At 34.6% G+C, this 19,786-nt stretch overlaps 1 long non-coding RNA gene across 4 annotated transcripts; it reads left to right on the top strand.

The window, feature by feature from the left end:
* Positions 1-3,115: 3,115 nt before the first annotated feature.
* LOC111050137 lies at positions 3,116-14,154 on the top strand. Of its 4 annotated transcripts, XR_005571199.1 has the most exons (5): positions 3,116-3,305; positions 5,514-5,647; positions 7,578-7,817; positions 8,935-9,174; positions 13,763-14,154. It is a non-coding gene; the product is annotated as an uncharacterized LOC111050137 (long non-coding RNA). The 4 variants fall into 4 exon arrangements; XR_005571201.1 differs by lacking the exon at positions 5,514-5,647 and having other exon boundaries at positions 3,192-3,305; positions 13,763-14,151; XR_005571198.1 differs by lacking the exon at positions 3,116-3,305 and having other exon boundaries at positions 4,863-5,647; positions 13,763-14,152.
* Positions 14,155-19,786: the final 5,632 nt, after the last annotated feature.

The following is a 19,786-nucleotide window of genomic DNA, read 5'->3' as shown; positions in this document are numbered from 1 at the left end:
CAATGGAGGCCAATGTGTGGATGGGAGGTTTGCAATGCTGGCCAAATTGCAAGCTGGACCAGCTTACTAGGCCAGCGACTGGGTGAAGTACCGACTATAGTGAGGTCCACGTTATAATGACAGTAATTGATCAACTTTAGTTTTGCTATCCTTGTCTATCACTCGACAAAGCCGGTGGTACTATCCTTTTCTAGGTCCACAACCATGCCAATTATGTTTTTGACAGTGTAGAAATAAAATTAATTAATGCAGAGAATCGGCATCGTTATTCTTCCATCTTTATCCACTGCCATTATAACGTGGACCTCACTATAGGCACAAGTTTTGGAGTGAATTTGACCTTATTCAGCTGGCAATACACAAAAATATTGATAGTTCAAATCCACATTTCACTTTTCAAATAACTGTATAACGTTCTCTATCTGTGCAAGCAATTTCGACTTTTTGAAAATCTATTTTTCAGATAGGGTGCTTCAAGAATTTTTTTTTTTAATTCGAATTGGAAAGAAAGAAAATTATATTGTGTTCTATAAATAATTTTTCAATTTATTAAGAGTATTTTTTCAACAAGTAACATTGTTAATTGTGTGACTTTTTTGATGATAACAATATTCTACATCACTGATTAAACAGCTGAGCAGGTACCTGGCAGTGAAAGTCACGATCAGCTGGATAAAGCAGACAACAAATTCAGTTCCCAGTAGTCTCTGTTCCAAGTCACACCAAGTTGAGTCTGTGTTGTGAAAGTCGTTTTCTTTGCAAGTGTTTATAAATATATTATTACAAGCTGTATTTAATTAGTAAAGTCTACAATCAAATCAAGTGATAATTTAGTGGTTATTGAAGTAAATATGAAACAGTGTAATTTTTTCCTGCGCTACTTCTTGCTTTAAAGGTTAGTTGAAGTATCTTTTTTCAAGTGTAGCCTAAATTCTAATTTTGAAATGAACTTTCTTTGAAGCTTTCATTTTAGCCGGTTTATTATTATTAATTTGTTTATTATTCATCTTTAACTTTGTTGAAATTTTGAAATTACCACATACATTATAAAGTAAATTTATTTCCAATTTTCTATTTCAATACTGTAGGTACTTCTGTTTTTAAAATATTTTCCTAGATATTAGCCTTCTCAAATACTTCAAAATATATTTTAAAACAACAAATTGTCTTATCATTTTAATTTAAATCATGCTAGTCTATATTAAGGCATAATTTGATTATTTCAATGGAAGTCAGCCCTATATTTTTACTTAGTTATGCTATTTACAATGTTTTATTTTTTATAGTTATATGAATTCAATATTATTTGATCAAGTTATCTTTTTTAGGCATACTTTTTTGAGGTTTGGCAAATAGTTTAAAATTCGATACCTATTTTTCTAATTAGTCTGGTCTTTTAAATTTGAGAAACAAACTTTAATAAGAAAATACATTTCTATTCCATAAGATATAATCATATATTATCTATTTATTTATAAAGTTGACAAACCACACTATTTATTAATATATTATGATTATTAATCTTGTTTTCCTTATTCCTCCAGGATTGATATACAACTGAAGTAAAGATTATCAGAAGACATCAGTTATTCATGAAGAACAGCTCTACTACAATAAGATATGGATCGGTGAATTTGGTATGAGTTATCTGGTATTTATATTATGACAGGCTAGAATTTTCTAACACTCTCCCATAATACAGATGTTAGGGATGTTTGTGGTGGTTACTATTATAAAACAGTTCAGCCCTACCCTCTCGGCAGTGTCAAGCTCCGTCTGGTTGGTTCTGAGTCCAATGGATGCTTTCAAGTTAGAGTCAACTGACCTGCAGATCGCATTTCCGTGCCAACAACTAGACGGACTTGTGCACTGTTTGTTTGTGGTTTGTGGTTGACTGTGAAGTAAGACAATCACTATGAATTGGGGTTGAGTGGTCAGGGTCCCGATAGGCTATTTGCAGTTGTCAGTCGAGTATTTCATTTCTGATCAGTGCCCTTTGTGGTGGTTCCACAGCTTTTTCATGATGGTTGCGGGCTCAGTACAGCACTAATTTGATGAGCAGGTGGAGTACTATTACACTGTGGCCTGGTCTGATCTGTTCTATGAGACTGGCTGTGCAAATATTAGATGACAGTGCCTTCAGCAAACTTAGAAAAGGGAATAATAGAATTTGAGTTGAGAATTAGAATTAAGACATCATAGATCTAAGTTTAGTTTTAAGACTGAATGAATATTAGCAAAGTGTAGCCTCTAGCCTTTGCTAGTTGGCGGGGGATTAGAAAGTATAGCCTCTAGCCTTTGCTAGTTGGCGGGGGAATAGAAAGTATAGCCTCTAGCCTTTGCTAGTTGGCGGGGAAACTGAAAGTAAAGCCTCTAGCCTTTGCTAGTTGGCGGGGGATTAGAAAGTATAGCCTCTAGCCTTTGCTAGTTGGCGGGGAAACTGAAAGTAAAGCCTCTAGCCTTTGCTAGTTGGCGGGGAAACTGAAAGTAAAGCCTCTAGCCTTTGCTAGTTGGCGGGGGATTAGAAAGTATAGCCTCTAGCCTTTGCTAGTTGGCGGGGAAACTGAAAGTAAAGCCTCTAGCCTTTGCTAGTTGGCGGGGAAACTGAAAGTAAAGCCTCTAGCCTTTGCTAGTTGGCGGGGGATTAGAAAGTACAGCCTCTAGCCTTTGCTAGTTGGCGGGGAAACTGAAAGTAAAGCCTCTAGCCTTTGCTAGTTGGCGGGGGATTAGAAAGTATAGCTATTTCAATACTGTAGGTACTTCTGTTTTTAAAATATTTTCCTAGATATTAGCCTTCTCAAATACTTCAAAATATATTTTAAAACAACAAATTGTCTTATCATTTTAATTTAAATCATGCTAGTCTATATTAAGGCATAATTTGATTATTTCAATGGAAGTCAGCCCTATATTTTTACTTAGTTATGCTATTTACAATGTTTTATTTTTTATAGTTATATGAATTCAATATTATTTGATCAAGTTATCTTTTTTAGGCATACTTTTTTGAGGTTTGGCAAATAGTTTAAAATTCGATACCTATTTTTCTAATTAGTCTGGTCTTTTAAATTTGAGAAACAAACTTTAATAAGAAAATACATTTCTATTCCATAAGATATAATCATATATTATCTATTTATTTATAAAGTTGACAAACCACACTATTTATTAATATATTATGATTATTAATCTTGTTTTCCTTATTCCTCCAGGATTGATATACAACTGAAGTAAAGATTATCAGAAGACATCAGTTATTCATGAAGAACAGCTCTACTACAATAAGATATGGATCGGTGAATTTGGTATGAGTTATCTGGTATTTATATTATGACAGGCTAGAATTTTCTAACACTCTCCCATAATACAGATGTTAGGGATGTTTGTGGTGGTTACTATTATAAAACAGTTCAGCCCTACCCTCTCGGCAGTGTCAAGCTCCGTCTGGTTGGTTCTGAGTCCAATGGGTGCTTTCAAGTTAGAGTCAACTGACCTGCAGATCGCATTTCCGTGCCAACAACTAGACGGACTTGTGCACTGTTTGTTTGTGGTTTGTGGTTGACTGTGAAGTAAGACAATCACTATGAATTGGGGTTGAGTGGTCAGGGTCCCGATAGGCTATTTGCAGTTGTCAGTCGAGTATTTCATTTCTGATCAGTGCCCTTTGTGGTGGTTCCACAGCTTTTTCATGATGGTTGCGGGCTCAGTACAGCACTAATTTGATGAGCAGGTGGAGTACTATTACACTGTGGCCTGGTCTGATCTGTTCTATGAGACTGGCTGTGCAAATATTAGATGACAGTGCCTTCAGCAAACTTAGAAAAGGGAATAATAGAATTTGAGTTGAGAATTAGAATTAAGACATCATAGATCTAAGTTTAGTTTTAAGACTGAATGAATATTAGCAAAGTGTAGCCTCTAGCCTTTGCTAGTTGGCGGGGGATTAGAAAGTAAAGCCTCTAGCCTTTGCTAGTTGGCGGGGGATTAGAAAGTATAGCCTCTAGCCTTTGCTAGTTGGCGGGGGAATAGAAAGTATAGCCTCTAGCCTTTGCTAGTTGGCGGGGAAACTGAAAGTAAAGCCTCTAGCCTTTGCTAGTTGGCGGGGGATTAGAAAGTATAGCCTCTAGCCTTTGCTAGTTGGCGGGGAAACTGAAAGTAAAGCCTCTAGCCTTTGCTAGTTGGCGGGGAAACTGAAAGTGAAGCCTCTAGCCTTTGCTAGTTGGCGGGGGATTAGAAAGTAAAGCCTCTAGCCTTTGCTAGTTGGCGGGGAAACTGAAAGTAAAGCCTCTAGCCTTTGCTAGTTGGCGGGGAAACTGAAAGTAAAGCCTCTAGCCTTTGCTAGTTGGCGGGGGATTAGAAAGTACAGCCTCTAGCCTTTGCTAGTTGGCGGGGAACTTGAAATGAATGCTATCTTTGATAGCTTGGGGTTGAACTGATTTCCAACCTAATTTAGGAGTTAACTTGCATGCAATTCAGTTTATAAGTAATACTATATCGATAAAGGAAATACACAAGTTACATCAAAGAGGGTAGATGACCCTTGGAGATGCTGGAAAGTGGAGATATTCTTGAGAAATTCAAGGATCTCTTCCACTCTACTCTACTAAGTATTATTGAGAGTAATATACTCTTATAGATACTGTAGGGTATAATCATTCATTCCTGGTGTTTCCTGGTAGTGCCATAGTTTAGTCTAGTGTCAAGTAAAAACTCTTGTAAATATTTGGAGATATTCTTGAGATTTTCAAAGGGTTCTCTAATAAGTGTCTATGAGAAAAAGGAACTCTCATAGATGCTGTAGGGCACATCACTCCTGGTAGATCGGGTAGTGATGGATATACCTAGTTTAGATTAGTTTGATGCTGTAGGGCACATCAAATATAGCAGGTAGTGCTATACCTAGTTTAGATTAGTTTAGTTTTAAGTAAAGACCCTTGAAAAAAATCGGAGATCTTGAGAAATTCAAGAATTCTCTGATAAGTGTCTTTGAGGAAAAGGAACTCTCATAGATGCTGTAGGGCACATCGAATATAACACTACATGAACTACCAGGACTCTGGTAGTTCAGGTAGTGCTATACCTAGTTTAGATTTAAGTAAAGACCCTTGAAAAAAATTGGAGATATTCTTTAGAAATCCAAGAATTCTCCAATAAGTATCTTTGAGAGAAAAAACTCTCATAGATGTTGTAGGACAAACAATCGGTCTGTTTCTTGATATGTTTCAGGTACATCGTGGCTTCTCTTCTCCAGTGTACACATGTTCAAAACTATTTAGTGTACATGAAATAGTTACTAATATTAAAATTATTCTATTTTACAATTTATATTATACAATTCATTTGTTTTTAAGTACCATATGTTTCAGGTTCATCGCAGCATCTCTTCTCAAATATACATTAGATCTCAGTTATTCTTTCATTTTCACTCAGTGATCATTTTACATTTTGAATTTTTGCTTTTTATCTACATTGTATTTGATTCTTCTGTTTCTGTTACAAGTCCTTTGTTTCAGATCCATCTCAGCCCATCTTCTCAAAAGCTGACATATTTTTATCCATGTTAACTATGTGCATGCTTTGAATGATCTTTGTTGCTTCTGGAACAAGTTGAGAATTTTATCAACATTTGTTTTTGCACTGTTCTTACGTACGTTCCCGGTTCATTGCATGCTTAGAAAGATTTATGTTGCATCTTGAACAGGTTGTGTGTGGTTACTTTATGCATTTTTACTATATGTCTTGAATATTATGTCAGAAATTTGTTGGAATTATGTTATTTATTGCATTCTAGTCACTTGAATGTTGTCTTGAATGTTATGGCAGGCATTTTTTGGGATTATAATAGTCATATATTGTACCATTACCATTGCATCATATTGATCATCATCTACTAATATCCCGTGTTTCGGATGGACACGTTAAGCCGTCGGTCCCGGCTGCCTATAAAGCAGTCGTTAGGTCATGTCAGAGGCATAACCCCCTGAAATTGATCAGTTGCGACCTGAAAACTCTGACACCAGACCTGAGCCAGCCAGGTCACACGATATTATTATTATTTATCTACTTATAATTTTACTATAAGATGATTTTTTTCAATGTTGTGTTTCACAGTTGAACTATAAATTTACTTCAAATTTATTATTATCAAAGTACCATATATATTTATTAAATATAATATCAATTATATTAATATTTTATAAACTATATTATAAACATACTATGATACTAAATTCACTGATTCTACATAATTATAATAACACTAACATCAGTTATTACTCTAATATCTATTACTTCATAATTATTCATTTGAAAAAAATATTAATATCAATATTAAAATGTTGATAAAATAGGTATTAATACTAATTCATTCAAATTGACAATACAAAGCCTCACTGATTATTCAATCATAATAATATCAATTCCTTCAACATTGATCACTTCAATATTAATTTTTTCAACAATACTAATTTCTAGAAATTGACAAGTCAAAGCCTTACTAATTCTATAATCATACGCGCATCAGTTCCTCTAATATTAATCACTTCATATTTCTTTGAAAAAATGTTACTACCAATTTCTTCAATTTGTTAAGCCATAGCGCAGCTCATATTGTCAAAATTACTTGAGTATTAATTTTTTGAAATTGACAAGCCAAAGCCTTATTGATTCTAAGATAGTAGTAACATCCATCCTCTAATAATAGGTAGTTACTACATAATTCATTTGAAAAATATTAAAAGCAATTTCTTCAAATTGACAAGCCCAATCATACTAACATCTATTCCTTCAATTTTTATTGTTTCTTAATCTATTAAAAAATGTTAATACTGATTTATATAATATCAGGGTAGATGTGGAGGCCAAATATTATTCCTAGCTCTGTATGATTTCATTTCTTCAAGCCATATATTTTTCAATTGTCATTCAAGTACAGAAATCGTTGTTTTGTAAAAATAATTGTACAGATACGGTTTTATATGTCGTCACTGTGGAAGAATGGTTGGCTATGAGTAGAGATGTGCAATAATGTCAGCAACCAGGGGACAAAGAAGACGAGGCCGACCACGCAACAGATGATTGGACGACGTGGAGGCAGACCTTCAATCCTTGGGCGTCAGAAGGTGGAGACAGCGAGCACAGGACAGAGATGCATAGACAAGGCAATGTGCATTGCGAGTTTTCCCAAGGATGAGACCTAGTGCAATCGAATTTTTATATAATAAACCTACTATGTTCCAAATTTCGTGAAAATCGTTAGAGCCGTTTTCGAGATCCGTTAAACATAAATAACCAGATATAAAAATATATACAAATATACAGAAATTGCTCGCTTAATATAATAGGATTATTATCTAAACAATTATATTAGGAAGTACATAATATATTCAATGTGCATTGCGAGTACAAATCATATATACCATATCATCTTAAATTAAATCATGCTGATCATTATCATTCACTAATAATTTATTTTCTCATTCCATAAATAAATATTTCTTTTTCTCAATAATTTCTTTATACTGGATCGTTGCATTATTGTTTTTTTTCAGTTAAACTTATGAAGTTTTTTGTTTCAGATTATAAAATTTCATCTTCATTCTCATAGACGAACATTGGAATACCTTCTATAGAGTGAAGCCTTCAACGATTCTTATAATAAAGCCTATGTTCTTACGTCCGGAATTTTATTAGTGAAGTTCAGTACCGAAGTTAACTAGTGCAATTACAACAGTGATAATTCAGTGGTTAGTGAAGTGAATGTATAACTGTTTTTACTTCAAGACGAAGGTTTGGCTACCCTACTTCATGACTTAAAGGTTAGTGGAGAAGTCTCTTTTCCTTTCAAGTGTGAATTCTTATTTCAAAATCAACTTTCATTCTTTCAAATCTCTATCTCAATCACTTCATTCAAGCAAATAGTGAGGTCTGCGTTATCATGGCAGTATCTGATCAACATTGGCGTTGCTATCCTTGTCTATCATCCAACAAAGCAGATGGAGCTATGCTTTTCTAGTTCCACAACGTTGCCAGATCGTTATTTAACAATGCAGTAATATAATCAGTTGAAAACATATTTAACCTCAATCCTGAAAATATTTTTAATAAAAAAAAAACTGGAAATATTTCATTAAACTTGCAGCAGAGTATGCAACAGATATTTGCAAATATTTATCTATTTATTTATTTACATTACAATATAAGGGCACCAGGAAGAAATACTTCCAATAATTGCTCGCTTAATATAATAGGATTATTATCTAAACAATTATATTAGGAAGTACATAATATATTCAATGTGCATTGCGAGTTTTCCCAAGGATGAGACCTAGTGCAATCGAATTTTTATATAATAAACCTACTATGTTCCAAATTTCGTGAAAATCGTTAGAGCCGTTTTCGAGATCCGTTAAACATAAATAACCAGATATAAAAATATATACAAATATACAGAAATTGCTCGCTTAATATAATAGGATTATTATCTAAACAATTATATTAGGAAGTACATAATATATTCAATGTGCATTGCGAGTTTTCCCAAGGATGAGACCTAGTGCAATCGAATTTTTATATAATAAACCTACTATGTTCCAAATTTCGTGAAAATCGTTAGAGCCGTTTTCGAGATCCGTTAAACATAAATAACCAGATATAAAAATATATACAAATATACAGAAATTGCTCGCTTAATATAATAGGATTATTATCTAAACAATTATATTAGGAAGTACATAATATATTCAATGTGCATTGCGAGTACAAATCATATATACCATATCATCTTAAATTAAATCATGCTGATCATTATCATTCACTAATAATTTATTTTCTCATTCCATAAATAAATATTTCTTTTTCTCAATAATTTCTTTATACTGGATCGTTGCATTATTGTTTTTTTTTCAGTTAAACTTATGAAGTTTTTTGTTTCAGATTATAAAATTTCATCTTCATTCTCATAGACGAACATTGGAATACCTTCTATAGAGTGAAGCCTTCAACGATTCTTATAATAAAGCCTATGTTCTTACGTCCGGAATTTTATTAGTGAAGTTCAGTACCGAAGTTAACTAGTGCAATTACAACAGTGATAATTCAGTGGTTAGTGAAGTGAATGTATAACTGTTTTTACTTCAAGACGAAGGTTTGGCTACCCTACTTCATGACTTAGAGGTTAGTGGAGAAGTCTCTTTTTCTTTCAAGTGTGAATTCTTATTTCAAAATCAACTTTCATTCTTTCAAATCTCTATCTCAATCACTTTATCCTGATAGGGTTCAAGCAAATAGTGAGGTCTGCGTTATAATGGCAGTATCTGATCAACATTGGCGTTGCTATCCTTGTCTATCATCCAACAAAGCAGATGGAGCTATCCTTTTCTAGCTCCGCAACGTTCCCAGATCGTTCTTTAACAATGCAGTAATATAATCAGTTGAAAACATATTTAACCTCAATCCTGAAAATATTTTAAATAAAAAAAAAACTGGAAATATTTCATTAAACTTGCAGCAGAGTATGCAACAGATATTTGCAAATATTTATCTATTTATTTATTTACATTACAATATGAGGGCACCAGGAAGAAATACTTCCAATAATAGCCCTCTTGACACAACAGAAATTACAATTCTAATATATTAATAGTATAATATAATATAGTTTAAGTTAAGTCTAATCTAATATAGAAAATTCACTAAATTAAAGAGAGATAGAAACTAAAATATAACATAGAGCTACAATATGGAACAGAGTTTATTTCATTAGATCATTTAAGAATATTTTTCCTTGACGAATAAAATATAATTGATTTTTCAAACAATAATGAACAGTTAATATCACATTAAATATACCGGCTTCAGATTTTAAAAAAAGGCAGTGCAAGGCCGAGAATCGGCAACACTGCTCTCACATCTTTCCCCACTGCCATTATAACATGAACCTCACTATAGTTATTTACATTTTTTCGAAAATTAACATTTTAATATCGGATATTGAGATGCGTACAGTTATACGCTACGCGAACATGAGCAATTCACTTTTAATCAGCTGATTATATCTGTATTTTTACTGAAACGGTAAGGTACAGATATAAAAAGCTTGGCATCAGCTGATTAAAAATGAATTGCTCATGTTCGCGGCGCGTAAATCTGTACGCACCTTCAGGTGATCATTATCATTTAATTTGATTATCATTCAGCTTCAACTTTGTTAAGTTTTTAAAGTTGTCACATTTAAATAATTTTCAATTTCAATTTTTGAAACAATGGTCTTTGATATACTGAAATATCGTTCTAAAGAAGGATGCATAGATTTATTTATTACGTCGAAGCACTACCGTATGTGTGTTTTTCTCATGCATTATTTTGTTTAGTGTATAATTAAAATACATAAATCGTGTCATATTATAGAATATAATAGAATAGTGTCTTCTTTGAAAACAACAAAAAAGTATCAATCTAGAATGTTATTAATATACATTTGTGATATCTTAAGGCTGTGCAAAGGCAAAAAATAAACTTTCTACTCGTGATATTTTTCAAAGTTTTCCGATTTGTATATCATCAAGCTATCAAAATGAAAAAGTTTTCTCAGGAAGACATTTTTCCCCGATCATTACTTTTTGAGATATGAGCGCCTTAAGTTTGAATTTTTGGGACAGAACATTTCAAATTCGGTACGATATAAATCCATGAGATTTGGAGGATGGATTCTTCATGGTATTGTTGATCTAGTAAAACAAAAACTTTTTGAAAGTATCAATTTTTCAAAAAGTTATCCAATTTACCAAAAATTACTCAACTGAAAGTTATTTTTGGTTACTTTTAGTAAATTAAATAACTATCTTAAAAATTGATATTTTCAGAATTTTTTTGTTTTACTAGATCAACAATACCTTAATCTATCTTCTAAATCTCATGGATTTATCTCTTACCGAATCTGAAATGTTCTGTCCCAAAGATTTAAACTTTAGGCGCTCATATCTCAAAAAGTAATGATCGGAAAAAAAATTTTTCCTGAGAGAACTTTTTCATTTTGATAGCTTGATGATATAGGCTACAAATCGAAAAACTTTGAAAAATATCACGAGTAGAAAGTTTATTTTTAGCCTTTGCACAGCCTTATGAGTTCTATGTTCTGAAGGTTCATTTTTAAGGTTTTATCGCAATTAATGAGGTGTGTCGACCGTCTGAGGTGCTTTGAGGTTGGTAGCCTTTCTGAAAAGTCTCCTCCTAGTATTGTGCATAGCAATGGTCTCTCATGGTAGTCGAACATCGGTGGCAGTCTTCTCATCCTAGTAGTTGACCTCCATGACAAGCTCGTACTGTACTTGTACCTTCACACCACTCGGCAATAGTGCGCCACTGACAGCCAATCCTCACCATTGAGCAATCGTATCAGCTGGGCTCTGGGACCTCCAACACAGAACAAACCTCTCTGGAAGTTTGAGAAACTTCCTGATCTCCACCAAGGCACGACAAACAGCCATAAAGTTGTTAATATCATCTTAGATTGCACAAGGAACACAACTTTTGTGTGGCGGTGAAGGAATACTTGTTGAGGTACATCAGCTCTGTCCCTGCTTTGAATACCCAGGTGCTCCTCTAATACTCTGTCTCTAAACTCAGCTTCCAATACAAGGAACGTGTCCAGTTGCATGTCCATTGAATATCATATATATATATATATATATATATATATATATATATATATATAATATATATATATATATATATATAAAAGCGAAATGGCATTCACTCACTGACTGACTGACTGACTGACTCACTCACTCACTCTCAGAACTAAAAATCTTCCGGACCAAAAAAGTTCAAATTTGGTAGGTATGTTCAGTTGGCCCTTTAGAGGCGCACTGAGAACGGATTTGGAAAAATGTCCAAAGATACGCCCAAAATCTGCGTTTTTCCAGCGTTTTTTAGCGTTTTCTCAGCTTTATCGAGAAAAAATGGACAGAAATTTCTCAAATTCAGTACAGAAGCTCAGCTAGGGTGTAATAATGTTGTGTTCGAAGGAATTTGAAATAACGCCAAAGATACGTCCAAAATCTGCGGTTTTCCAGCGTTTTGTTGTGCTTTCTCAGCTTTATCGAGAACAAATGAACAGAAAATGTTCAAATTTACTACAGAAGCTCAGCTGGGGTGTAATAATGTTGTGTTCGAAGGAATTTGAAATAACGCCAAAGATACGTCCAAAATCTGCGGTTTTCCAGCGTTTTGTTGTGCTTTCTCAGCTTTATCGAGAACAAATGAACAGAAAATGTTCAAATTTACTACAGAAGCTCAGCTGGGGTGTAATAATGTTGTGTTCGAAGGAATTTGAAATATCTCCAAAGATACGCCCAAAATTAGCGGCTTTTTGCGTTTTCTCAGTTCTTTCATCAAGTAATAGACAGAAAATTTGCAAATTTGGTACAGAAGTTTAGCAAGGTCTAAAAATTTTATGATGAGGTGACTTTAATATTTCATCAAAGATACGCCCAAAATCAGTGGTTTTCTCAGTTTTTCTGCGTTTTCCCAGTACTTTGACTCTCTGATGGAATGAAGGATGCTCAAATGAAAAAAGAAGGCGAGCGAAGCGAGCCCGATGATTCCATTTTTGGATGATCCAGTGGGGGGTCCAGGGGGTGGAGCCCCCTGGCTAGACGGATATGGCGAACGAAGCGAGCCTGACGGCTAGTATCGAATAAATAAGAAAAATTGTATTGCCTTTGAATTAAATGAACATGGACAACGTCAATATTATCATTAATGTCCTCATCCATAGTATATTCTTCTATTTGTTCACGCTTTTAGTATTCTGTTTTCAAAGGTGAACTAACTGTTATTTTCAGATTTTAAAGTTACAGATCTCTTTTGACAGAGGAGATTTCAAAAGTATCAATCAATCAGATTTTTGAGGTAGCAATTCCAGCTCATATGACTGCTTCAGCTCACTACCTTGAACGGCATATTCTGTTACAAGGTGTTATCCCAAATATGCATTTATCTTATTGGTCGCTGTAGTGGGATTGGTTCTACCAACTGCTTTCGTTTCCTAATTTGTCAATATTTTTCACTGGCGGAAGTTCTGATCAAATCTTCTGTCAACAATGTTCATCTTTCCTCGTCTTTATTACTATTTTCTCACTCTTGATATTTTCTTGTGGTTGTTGCAGTTGATAGTTTCTCACTGTTGTTGATTTTTTCGTCGTTGTCGTGAAGATGGCGTTATTGTGTCAATAGTGGTTTCCAGTCTCAGGCCTGGTTGCACAAATTCTTGTTAAATTTCAATAATGATTAAATGTCACGAAAATCAATCAGAGAAGACCTTTCCGAAAAGAAGACTCCTTTGATTGGTTCTCTGGGTATTTAATCACGGTTTAAATTTAACAGAATTTTGTGCAACTGAGACTCAATCTCTGTTTTGGTTGGAGGGTGTTTTTTGACTGAGGATATTTGTTTTCTGTTCCAGAAATGTCAAATTGTTGTCGAGATGAAAGTAAGGTGTTTGAAGATGGCGTTATTGTGTCAATAGTGGTTTCCAGACTCATGCCCGGTTGCACAAATTCTTATTGAATTTAATCATGATTAAATGCCACGAGAACCAATCAGAAGATCTTTTCGAAAAGAAAAACTCCTCTGACTGGTTCTCTGGGTATTTAATCACGGTTTAAATTTAACAGAATTTTTTGCAACTGAGACTCAATCTCTGTTTTGGTTGGAGGGTGTTTTTTGACTGAGGATATTTGTTTTCTGTTATCTGTTCCAGAAATGTCAAATTGTTGTCGAGATGAAAGTGAGGTGTTTGAGGTGGCTGGGACACGTTGAGAGGATGAGTGACTCAAGAGTTGTAAAACAGGTCCTCAGAAACAACCCAGGAGGGAGAAGGCTGAGAAGACGTCCGCGAAAGCGTTGGCTGGAGGATTTGGAGGACGATATTAGGTGGCTGGGTGTCAGGGGATGGAGACGAAAGGCTGCTGATAGAGACGAATGGAGAGGCTTTCTGAAGGAGGTCAAGGCTCAGAATTAGCTGTAGTGCCAAGGAGTAAGTAAGTATTTGTTTTCACTTTTTGTGTAGTTGAGAAGTTGATATTGTGGTAATTATTCATATTAAATAAGAAGACTAACAAATTGTCAAAAAATATCACAGATTTATTGATACTTAGAAAGGCCGGTTTCGGTTGTTACACTAATGTCAATCTCTGATAAACTGCAACTAAATACAATAGCAGCAGAATTTATACTATTAGGCGAGTACTGCTATTGGTCAAGGGCATGAACGCCTGCCATTGGCCCAGCTAGACAGTCTCCTCCCACTTACAATTTTAGTTTTATCATAACCTTCAAAGCATACATTAGTCAATAGTTTTTCTATTTACATATTTGTTTTATTATCTTTCACTTGTTTTCTTGATTCTTATCCTGTACTGAAAGTAAATTTTGTTATCATGGCGAGTCTGTTGCTTGAGCCACCATTTTGTGACACCATTAAGTGGGAGGAGACTGTCTAGCAGGGCCAATGGCAGGCGTTCATGCCCTTGACCAATAGCAGTACTCGCCTACTAGTATAAATTCAGCTGCTCACGTATTTAGTTTCAGTTTTTCAGATATTGACAATGGTGTAACAACCGAAACCGGTATTTCTAAGAGTATCAATAAATCTGTGGTTTTTTGACAATTTCTCAGTCTTCTTATTTAATATTGATAATTATCACAATATCAACTTCTCAACTACACAAAAAGTGAAAACAAATAAACTTACTTACTCCTTGGCACTACAGCTCATTCAGAGCCTTGACCTCCTTCAGAAAGCCTCTCCATTCGTCTCTATCACCAGCGTAACCGAAACCGGTCTTTCTGAAAGTATCAATAAATCGGGCGTTCATGCCCTTGACCAATAGCAGTACTCGCCTACTAGTATAAACTCTGCTGCTCATGTATTTAGTTTCATTTTTTCAGAGATTGACAATGGTGTAACAACCGAAACCGGTATTTCTGAAAGTATCAATAAATCTGTGGTTTTTGACAATTTCTTAGTATTCTGATTTATTATTTGTTTTCATTGGTTTTTGTAATAGTTGGATATTTCCAGTCTTGAGCGCAGAAGTTTTGGTTGGAGGGAGATTTTTTTCATAGGTCTCGTTGTTCCACAAAATATAATATTGCGGTTGATGCCGAGTGCCCACATCATCGTTTTGCTTGTGCATGGCTGATTTATGAGATGATCAAACGTCCATTACCACCGGTGGGATCCGAATCACGACCAAGCAGTGCTAGCAGACTGAAAGGTACAACGCCCCAGACCACTAGACCAACCTGTCAGTGAAATTGTCATCGGAATATTTAAGTCTCAACTGTGAATGCAGTTACCTTGACAAACCCCATCTGTGCATCTTCAAATATCTGTTGTTCCTCAATGATGATGGAAATTTGTATCTGTGATTGTATATCAGACATTAGACCAACATAATATTGCTGTGAAGTGAAGATTGAGGTGTTTGTCAGTGGACCAGCCTACCAAAACCCTCTTCATGAAATGCTGCCGCCAAATGAGTTAAAGTGTGCTATATTGTTGTTTTGAACAGTTTATTAAACAACTTAGGTGACAATATTCTAAGAATGACAGTACATATTTCCAAACAGTGTTATTAGTGTTTAAATGAACTGGGTTATCCAGTGTTTTTTGGGTTGACATATTGACGGTTTCAACTGAATAGACGTGTTAGAGGATGTGCACGCGCGACCGTCGGTCCCGGCTGAAGTAAAACAGCTCTATCAAACAACTTAGGTGACAGTATTCTAAGAATGACAGTACATACTTTCAAACAGTGTTGTTAGTGTTTAAATGAACTGTGTTATTCAGTGTTTTTTGGGTTGACATATTGACGGTTTCAACTGAATAGACGTGTTAGAGGATGTGCACGAGCGGCCGTCGGTCCCAGCTGAAGAAAAACAGCTCTATCAAACAACTTAGGTGGCAGTATTCTAAGAATGACAGTACATATTTCCAAACAGTGTTATTAGTGTTTAAATAAACTGTGTTATTCAGTGTTTTTGGGTTGACATATTGACGGTTTCAACTGAATAGACGTGTTAGAGGATGTGCACGCGCGACCGTCGGTCCCGGCTGAAGTAAAATAGCTCTATCGTCCATCGTCTGCTCAAATATCACTGCATATATTCAGGCTAAGTGGGACCTTCCTGTAAAGAGCTCCCCACCACCAAAACTCCATACAAATTTAATTTTCAACTAGTGACATATTAGTGAGGTGTGCGCTTTCAATCTGTCCTGTACTATAATTGATTAGTCTTCATCCTCAAATTGAGTGCTTAAGCTGCGTGTACACCGGAGTTAATAACACGAGTTATTAACAAAAAGTTATTAACTTGACTGAATCGTCAAAAATTTCTCTTGACTAAAGTTGATAACTTATGTTTCTAACAGAAAATTCCTTGTTATTAACAAGATCTTGTTATCAATATAATTGACTTCCATATGATTTCCTTTAACGAGACTATTCATATGATATAACAGCCAGAATAAAAAGCAAAAAATTGTCTTCAAATTTTAATTGAAACATCTGTGTGATCATTAAAATAATGATCTTCATCTGATCTAATGTAAATAAATTATAATGCGTTTACACCAGAGTTTAAAACAAAAGTTTTCAACATAAGTTAATAACATTTTCTTTTGGCTGCTAGTTTTGTTATCAACACTTTGTCACGTGTTTTGTCTGCAGCTGTAGTTATTAGGGAACAGCTGTAGTTGTAGGGTAGGGATGCTGGGCGAGGGGGTTGCGTGGAAGATAGTAACCTGTTAATAACAAAAGTTACCGACTCTCGATGGATAACATAAATCTTGTTAATAACAAGGAATTTTCTGTTGAGAACACGAGTTATCAACTTTTTTCAAGAGAATTTTTTGTCGATTCAGTCAAGTTGACAACTTTTTATCAATAATTCATGTTATCAACTCCGGTGTAAACGCAATTCAACATGATGTTATAAACTTTTGTAATTAACATCAGTTGATAACAAAAATGTTAAAAACTTGTTTTATTAACTCCGGTGTAAACGCAGCTTTAAAGTGTTTCCTCTCAGATTCGTGAGTGAATCTTCTAGCTTATAGAGTGAAGTTAGGCTATAGCTTTCAAGTGTTGCAAGACCTTTTTTGGATTCGAAAGCGTGGACCAATAGAATCCTTGAATTAGAATCCCAGTTTGTGAATAGTGATTTAATGTCAGTGGCGGGGATTGGGGAGGTGTCACAATAATAATAATTGACCGAGCGAAGTGAGGTCTAAGATTCAAGTCGATGGTTTGGCATTTCTCTTAATGTTTAAATGTTTATATGTTGTGCATTTACGGCGAAACGCGGTAATAGATTTTCATGAAATTTGACAGGTATGTTCCTTTTTTAATTGCGCGTCGACGTATATACGAGGTTTTTGGAAATTTTGCATCTCAAGGATAATATAAAAGGAAAAAGGAGCCTCCTTCATACGCCAATATTAGAGTAAAAATCAGACTATAGAATTATTCATCATAAATCAGCTGACAAGTGAGTACACAGATGTGTGGAGAAACCAGTTTATTGCTGTATTTCCATAAGGTCTATAGTTTTAATCAGGTACTTGTGGATGAGAATACTGCGTGAGGTCTACTGTACCTGATTGAAGGTCACAAGTACCTGATTGAAACTATAGACCTTATAGAAATACAGCAATAGACTGGCTTCTCCACACATCTGTGTAATCACTTGTCAGCTGATTTATGATGAATAATTCTATAGTCTGATTTTTACTCTAATATTGGCGTATGAAGGAGGCTCCTTTTTCCTTTTATATCATCCTCGAAATGCAAAATTTCCAAAAACCTTGCATATACGTCGACGCGCAATTAAAAAAGGAACATACCTGTTAAATTTCATAAAAATCTATTACCGCGTTCCGCCGTAAATGCGCAACATATAAACATTAAAACATTCAAACATTTACACATTTAAACATTTAAACATTAAGAGAAATGCCAAACCGTCGACTTGAATCTTAGACCTCACTTCGCTCGGTCAAAAATAATAATAAGTGGGATAGTGAGGGTTCATCATACAATTTAACATACATTAACTATAGATATTAACTGTGGCTCACAAGTTAATTCAGAGAAAAATGGTGCTAACTTAGAAAGATGTAGATGTTCACATTAACCCACTACAATTGTTAGTAGACCTAATAAACTACTAATTTTGGGTATGTTCTAATTTTCATAGGAGGGTCTATCATACAATTTAACCTCCCAGTAGTCGCGCCCTACTCAATCACACGAGCAGTCGCGTGTTGTATTTTGTACAACATCCAATTTTCCAAGTGTTATGTACTCTGTTTACTGTCAAAACATATTAATTAATTGTATAATTACTTATTCCATCTTCTTGGATTATTTTACGCCTATAAACATTTGGATGATTAGCCTACCATTTCATAGCCCAATAAGGTACATCAAGCAAACCCATGAATTCTGTGTTATTATCACTTTTTTTGTAGTTGAGAAGTTGATATTGTGGTTATTATTCATATTGAATGAAAAAGACTAAGAAATTGTCAAAAAACACAGATTTATTGATACTTAGAAAGACCGGTTTCGGTTATTACACCATTGTCAATCTCTGATAAACTCAGATAAACACAGTTTATCAGAGATTGACAATGGTTTAATAACCGGAACCGGTCTTTCCAAGTATCAATAAATCTGCGGTTTTTGACAATTTCTTAGTCTGTTTCATTCAATCTGTGTTATTGGTTCGTTTACAATCCCCGTATACAGTCTTTCCCTATCTTATGCACTGTCACGACTAAATGGCACCTAAAGACTGAACCATTGCTCGGTTGATACTGTAACTCAGCAGTGGAGTGATGGGGAGAAAGTTTTGGAATGCATAGGTGACTCATTCACTGACACCACCCTATCCAATAGTTTTGTGCAGTAAAAAAACTGACACTGTTGTACTTTTGACAACAGCGCGACTGCCGGAAGGGTGACATACATTAACTATTGATATTAACTGTGGCAAACAAGGTAATGGAGGAAAAGTGTGCCAACTTAGGACGAATTAGAACTTCACATTTACCCACTACAGCTGTTAATACTAAACCATTCATTTTGAGTCTCTTATAATTTTCATAGAAGATGGTTTGTCATGCAACTTAACATACATCAAATACTGATATTAACTGTGGCTAACAAGGTAATAGAGAAAAAGGTGCTAACTTAGGAAGATGTAGATGTTCACATTAACCCACTACAAGTGTTAGTACTGCGCTACTAATTTCGGGTCTCTTTCAATTTCCATTGAACAAGAATTTTAAAGTATCATCTATTTTCCCACTTCAATTGATCCATTTCTTTGATAAGTCATGATTAGAAAAAGCATGAATACTTCATAACAAAATTATAAGAATCAAAATACAATTTCTATGTAGCGCCAATTATTACCCCATTTGTTAATTATTTGAAATATTATCACATTTTTCTAGACAACAGCATGTTCTATCTCTCTCATAAATTTGTTTGAAGTTACATCATTCAAAGATTTGAACCATTCCCCTAATGACATTTTTCCAGTTTACAGCATGTAATTCTTGCATTAAACTCTTTCCTCTTAGTTCTGACAGATAACTTTCTTCAAGTAGAACTATAGGTTTATTTCCAGTAAAAAGGGTTGACAACACAATTCTATAGACCTATAGTCTATAGACCTCCAGCCAACTTGTAATTAATAGCTGGATAAAGGT

The sequence above is a fragment of the Nilaparvata lugens genome, chromosome 1 (genome assembly GCF_014356525.2).
Source record: "Nilaparvata lugens isolate BPH chromosome 1, ASM1435652v1, whole genome shotgun sequence".
In the NCBI taxonomy this organism is placed as follows: Eukaryota; Metazoa; Arthropoda; class Insecta; order Hemiptera; family Delphacidae; genus Nilaparvata; species Nilaparvata lugens.
This window is presented reverse-complemented; position numbering and strand designations above follow the sequence as displayed.